Below are 7,263 nucleotides of genomic sequence, written 5' to 3' on the forward strand. Positions count from 1 at the left end.
GCTCAACCTCTCTAGCCATAAAAGAATTGCAAATAAAAACAACATTGAGGTACCACCTCACCCCAGTTAGAATGACTATAATCAAGAACTCTAATAACAACAGATGCTGGAGGGGATGTGGACAGAAGGGAAACTTACTACATTGTTGGTGAGAGGGTATAATTGTTCAACCACTGTGAAAATCAGTATGGAGGTTCCTCAAAATACTCCACATACAGCTCCCCTATGACCCAGCAATCCCACTTTGGGGCATTTACCCACATGATCACAAACAAGACCATACTGAAGCTACCAGCACACCTATGTTTATTGCAGAATTATTTACCATAGCTATTATATGGAACCAACCCACATGCCCCTCAGTAGATGAAAGGAACAAGAAAATGTGGTATATATACACAATGGAATTCTATCCCTCCATCAGAAAGAATGACATTGCCCCATTTGTTAGGAAATGGAAAGACTTGGAAAAAATTATATTAAGTGAAGTAAGCCAGACCCAAAGAAACTTAGGTCCCATGGATTCCCTTATTTGCAATATCTAGTATATGTCTGAGTCAAGCAGAAAAGGTCAGATAAATTGATGCTAGGGGAATGAACCCCAAGATAAGTATTCAATTATTTTCTTTCATGCAGTTGTTTCTAACATATGTATAAGATAATTTCTATATTTCTTTTTATGTCTCTCCCCCTGCTTACACTGTATTTGATGTTGGTACAATTTGTGGAGGGGAAGGGCAAAACAAATGGTTTAACGAGTGATACAGGTGGACACATTGCAACAATGAGCTATACAAGTCATTATATCGAAAAATGAACTTTACAACTTTGGTGGGGGGAGGAGAGGTTTGGCCATCTACTTTCCAGCTGATCTATAGGTGTAGAAGCAAAACGTAATACAAAGCAATACAAACTAGTTCTTACTATAAATAATTTTTCTCTGAACATCTTCAAAATCAATTCTGACAACATGAAATAAAAAATCCCTAAGTTTAAAACATTCTTCTAGACAGGTTAAAGAAATACTGAGAACAAGTATTTTAAAACAAAACAAAGGAGGAGGTAACAATGCTTGATAGAAAATGCACTCATTAACTTTCTCATGTAACTATAACCCCTCTACACAGCATTTTTACAATGAAAACCTCTTTTAAAAAACAGAAGGTATGCCGGGCGCTGGTGGCTCACGCCTGTAATCCTAGCTACTCAGGAGGCTGAGATCTGAGGATCGCGGTTCAAAGCCAGCCCGGGCAGGAGAGACCGTGAGACTCCTATCTCCAATAAACCACCAGAAAACCGGAAGTGGTGCTGTAGCTCAAGTGGTAGAGCCCTCGCCTTGAGCTGAAGAGCTGAGGGACAGCGCCCAGGCCCAGAGTTCAAGCCCCACGACCGACCAAAAAAAAAAAAAAAAAAAAAAAAAAAAAAAAACAGAAGGTATGCCGGGCACCGGTGGCTCACTCCTGTAATCCTAGCTACTCCAGATGCTGAGATCTGAGGATCACGGTTCATAGACAGCCTGAGAAAGAAAGTCCGTGAGACTCTTATCTCCAATAAAACCTCTAGAAAACCGATACTGGTGCTGTGGCTCAATCGATAGAGCACTCCCCTTGAGCTGAAGAGTGCAGGGACAGTGCCCAAGCCCAGATTTCAAGCCCCACTATTGACAAAATAACCCCCCAAAAACAGAAGGTGTCATGTACACCAAGTATAGTAGCCGCATCTGTAATCCCAGCTGATTGGGAAGCAGAAATGACAAGAATCTTGGTCTGAGGCTAGGCCAAAGAAATAATTGCCAAGACAGCCATCTCAACAAATGAGCTGGCCATAGTGGGTCACATTTGTAATCCTAGGTAATTATGTTTTGAGGCATAGGTAGCAAAGTCTCAGTCAATCTAGGATCCATCCAGGGCAAAAGTTCAAGAACTCAAGTAAATAAAATGTACTAGAAGTATGGCAAAGTATTTGAGATGCTTGGTGCTATATAGACAAAGTCCTGTCTAGTTAGCAGAGAACCCCTGAATAGAACCCTAGTAATATTCCTTTCTTCCACCCAAAAACCTATATAACTTTGTCCTATTTGAACATCTAATTTCAAGGACACTGACAGATCAGAGATGGTGATATTATCTTAAAAATTAGGTAATCAAAAGGGACAAAGTTCCTTAGGTTTTGAAAAAATTGAAAAGGTAGGAAAATCCATGTGATTTTTGTTAGCTCTATAATTCTTGAAAACATAAAATGTACTCAAGTATTTAATATATATATTATGTGTGCATATATCCATGTGTGTATATATATGTGTATACATATACTCATATATATACGTACATATATATGTATGGTTCATCTCTTTTCTGTGTAGCAAATGGTACAAATGAATCTGTACAATCACTACTCAAAGGCATGAATAGACAAAGAGAATGAGCAGAGAACTCATACTCAAGAATCTATGGTTATCCCATAACCCTGAAAATATTTTACATCAGTTTGCATGTGTCAGTTAGTGCATTACAGGGACAATACGATGGAAATGAGATACCAGGCAGATGAAATGAGAAATGAGAGATACAAATGATACAATATTCTTTCTGATGGGTAAGTAGAATTTCCAGTGTGTGTGTGTGTGTGTGTGTGTGTGTGTGTGTGTGTGTGTGTGTGTGTGTTTGTGTGTTACATTTACTTGATTCATTTCTCTCTTGAGGAGTATCTTGGCTGATTCAGTAAGCATGGTTGTGCTGAAACCGTTACTATATCCTGGTTTGTAATCTTTCTGGTAAATGCCCAGGAGTAGAATGGCTGGATCATATGGAAGTGGGTAGTCAAAAGAGGAGTGAAGTGGGAAAAGGTAGAAGATTGAATAGGAGAAAAGGTGTAAAATGCAGAGAGGAATCCAGTAAATATCCTACAAAATTAAGAAGAGTGAAGGGAGAGGTGTATAGGGGCGGGATGCATGAAAATGTAGAAAGGGTTGGCATTGATCAAGGTATATTGTATGCATAAACTTCTTTGTTTAATGATAACTGCTTTGCTACTTAAAATAATAATTAAAAATCATGTCCCTAAAATGTTATGCAATTAGAAGCAAAGCATGAGGATCTGCTCAGATAATTTCTAGGATCAATAAATCTTTTTTTGGTTGGGATAAGTTTTAGAACAACATTAATGATATATATCATCTGAAGAAAATTTAATGATTTCCAGCTATTTAAAATAATCATTTTTGAAGATATGGCTCAAGTGGCAGAGTGCTACTAAGTGAGCAAAGCTGTCAGATAACGAATTCAAGTCTCAATTTCGAACAAAATTAAAAACAATCAGTATAATTCAGGCATTTTCCTGGGCACTAGTAGCTCATGCATTAATCCTAGCTTAAATCAGAAGGCAGAGATCCGGGGATCTCAGTTCAATGTCACCTTAGATAAGAACGTCTATGAGACTCTCATCTCCAATTCACTGTCAAAGCAAGCTGGAAGTGGACTCATGGCTCAAGTGGTAGAATGCTAGCCTACACCAAAAAGCTCAGGGGCAGAACCCAAGCCTTGAGTTCAAGCCTTAGAATAGTGCATATACATACACAAAGGAAGTAAGTCACTCAATTTCTCAAACTTCCATTTCCCTAGTAATCTTGATGATAATAGTAACCCAATCCTAAAATTAATGGAAAATACTCGCGTTTAGACACATTCTAAAAGATACTCATTGTCTTTTAAATGATTTGCAATTTGCTCCATATCCTACAGATTCCCTGTGTTGGACTCTGAAATCCTTCCCTATTATGAATCATTAACCTCAAATCTTCATATCATGAAAACTATCACAGTTTCCACTGATCTTAACGTTTACTGAACTCCTATATCTCCAAAAGAAATTGCAGGTTTATTTAAAATCTACTTTAGTAGCTAACCCTAACTATATATAAACCTTACTAGATACCTAACTCTAAATTTAACCCTATTCAACCTTGAATAGGAAACTTAGAACAACTGTAGTTTTTGTTAAATTGCAACCTTATTTTACTTGAAAATGTTAGCAGAAAACTCAGTTTTAACATAAAGCTTACCCTTCCCTAACCATAAGTCTAACCTGAACTAGAACAATAAGCCTAACCCTAGAACTAATAGCCTTTGGATTCTAAAAGCCATACAAATACATTAGTTTTTATTCATCCTAACTTTGATTCAATTCAACTTTCTAAAAGTAGTTTGTAGTTTTACTCAGTATCTTGCCATTCTTGTAACCCTAACCCTAACTGGAATATTGAGGCTAACCCTCACACTAATCATACCCTAATCTTAATATTATTAGCAGTTTCTTATTTCACATTCATCCTAATTCTAACTAGACTTTTTTATTCAAAGATTTACTTTCAGTTTGACCCTAAACTTTCCATTTCCCTAAGGCTAACTCTAATTCCAGCTGGAACTGAAACCTAACTTTCACTCTAATGATAGTCCAATTCTAATGTTTAAGAAAAAGACTCTAGTTTTTAATCATTCTAATGGATACTCCAGTTTGCACTCTGGAAATGAGTTTCAGTTTGCCCTAATTCCCACAAAATTTCGGACTCTTCCTCTGAAGTTATCTTGTTCCCTAACATGAAGTATTATATTATTTGTCCTGAAATTCTCTTATCAGGCAAAATACTGTAGTTTCCAATGATCCTACCTTTTCCTGAACCCCTGTACCCTAAATCAATTTCAGATTTACTTACCATCTAATCCATTACCTAACACTAACTCTCAAGCTAAACATGGTTGGAAAACTCTCATTAATCATTACAAGAATGATCACTGAGAAATAAATATAATGATAATGCTATAGTTACTATTCAATCTGACATTTTTGCTCCTACTTCTTAGTGAAAACTGAATTTTTTTTGGTCAGGCATGGGGCTTGAACTCTGGGCTTGGGCGCTATCCCTTAGCTCTTCAGCTCAAGGCGTGCCCTCTACTGCTTGAGCCACAACTCCACTTCCAGGTTTTTTGGGAGTTTAATTGGAGATAAAGAGTTCTCATGCACTTTGCTGCCAAGGGTGGCATCTAATTGCAATCCTCAGATCTCAGTCTCCTGAGAGGATAGGATGACAGGCATTGAAAAGTATGTTTTGCTGGGTGCCAGTAGCTCATGGCTGTCATCCTAGGTACTCAGGAGGTGAGATATGAGGATCACGGTTCAAAGCCAGACTGGGCAGGAAAGACCCTGAGACTCTTATCCCCATCAAACCACCAGAAAACTGGAAGGGGTGCTGTGGCTCAAGTAGTAGAGTGCTTGCCTTGAGCTAAAGAGCTCAGGGACAGCACCCAGGCCCAGCGTTCAAGCCTACAATAGAAAAAAAGAAAGGAAGTAAACCATCTTCGCTGCAAAGATGTGGGGGTGTGTGTGGGAGGGGGCTGTGATTGAGAGACCAGGTGCTGGCCTCACTTTACAGACATTTCTAAGACCTTCCCCAGTTTGCAGCCACAGTAGAATGGATGGTGCCTTACCAAGAATTCAAGTGGTCAAGGCCTATGGCAGGCAGGGATTTGGCAATTGGGTGCAGGGGTGGGATTGTTGTGTCTGTATTCTCCATAATGAAGGATGGATTTGGATGCTGGGTGTCAAAGTTTGAAATAAAGGGTTGCAAGAATTTTGTGGCCTGATGAATTGGGTTTCCTCTGGGTATATGAAGATGGCTGAAGTCTGGCGCCTACCGTGGCTCACAACTGTCATCCTAGCTACTCATACTGAGATGTAAAGACCACGGTTCAAAGCCAGCTTGAGCAGGAAAGTCTGTGGGTCTTGATATCCAATGAGCCACCAGAAAACAGGAAACGACACTGTGGCTCAAATTGTAGAGTGCTCATCTTCAACTGAAGAGCTGAAGGACAGCGCCCTGACCCAGAGTTCAAACCCCATGACCAACAATAAACAAAGAGGTTGGCTGAGTTTTCCACCTTGCAGTGTGTACGGAAGGAAATTCCATGCTGGGTTATGAGACATTCCAGATATGAGAGGCTCAATGCTGTGTCTACAGTTAGTCTGAGTATGATAGTGCCATCTTCTCACGGGTTGGATGTGATCCTAATAGAGGTAGTTCATGGTTTTGTTCTCAGGAACTGCTAAGGGCTTGGAATATCCGTGTTTTTGTGTGTGTATGTGTGTGTGTGTGTGTGTGTGTGTGTGTGTGTGTGTGTGTGTTGGTGTGTGTGTAATTTTCCCTTATCTTTTTCTGTCCCCTTCCGGGTTGCTGGTCTGCCTCTTTCTGACCTCAGATGGTGCCCCTCCTTCACACCAACCAGCCTTTAGGCCCCTATCAGGGTCTACAATGAGTCCTAAATTGCCACAGGCCTGTATTCCAACTTTTCTCTGGGGCACAAGTCTGGCTGTCCCAATATTTGGCCGCCTCCAGGGGATTCTGGGTCAGTGATGCCAGCTGGCATAGGGTCTCCTCTGCCTGAGAGGGAGGGCCTCAGTCATGCGATGTCCTATCCTTTTCCTCAGCTGGGTCTCTGACTCCACACCCCTCTCAGCAGGCTGGCAGTGGAGTGGGGAATGGGGAATTGCTGGTGCCTCTGGCCAACTCGAGCTTGACAGCTGACTGAAGGCTGCCCAAGCAAGGAGGATCTAGGGCTACATGGGAGGTGAGGCCAAGGTGGCTTGGAAGTATAGATCAGTGTCTAGGAAATGTAAATGTACTTTATCACAGGACAGTCTATCTTCTTGCCCCAGCTGGGCCTCTAAGGTCCTTCTAGACAATTACAGATGATCAGAATACAGAGGCACAGACTTTAGATTCCAGGGCCAGGGAAATGGGGGATGAGAGACTGGTATGGCCAATACCTCATTGTTTTAGGGTATTAGTGTTGACCTGGCTATGCATGCCCTTGTGTACTTTCACTTCTTAACCCAGTTTTGGCCACACACCGGCCACTATTGGCAATACTGTGGAAGTGGCAGGAGTGGAAGTGAGGTCTAGCATGACCAAAATCAGGATTTATGGCCTGTGGGGGTGGCGAACGATGTCTTTTAAAAAAATCTTAGAGCTGGAACTCAGGGCATAGGCAACGTCCCTGAGCTTCCGTTGCTCAAAGCTAACATTCTACAACTTGAACCAGAGCTCACCTTTCATCTTTATTTAGTAGTTTAGTGGAGATAAGAGTCTCATGGACCTTCCTTCCTGTTCTGGCTTCAAGCTGCCATCCTAAGATCTCAGCCTCTTTAGTAGCTAGGATTGCTAGTATAAGTCACTGGCACCTGTTAAGGATGTGTGTGTGTGTGTGTGTG

This window comes from Dipodomys spectabilis, unplaced genomic scaffold (genome assembly GCF_019054845.1).
Source record: "Dipodomys spectabilis isolate Male_0828 unplaced genomic scaffold, ASM1905484v1 ptg000020l, whole genome shotgun sequence".
In the NCBI taxonomy this organism is placed as follows: domain Eukaryota; kingdom Metazoa; phylum Chordata; class Mammalia; order Rodentia; family Heteromyidae; genus Dipodomys; species Dipodomys spectabilis.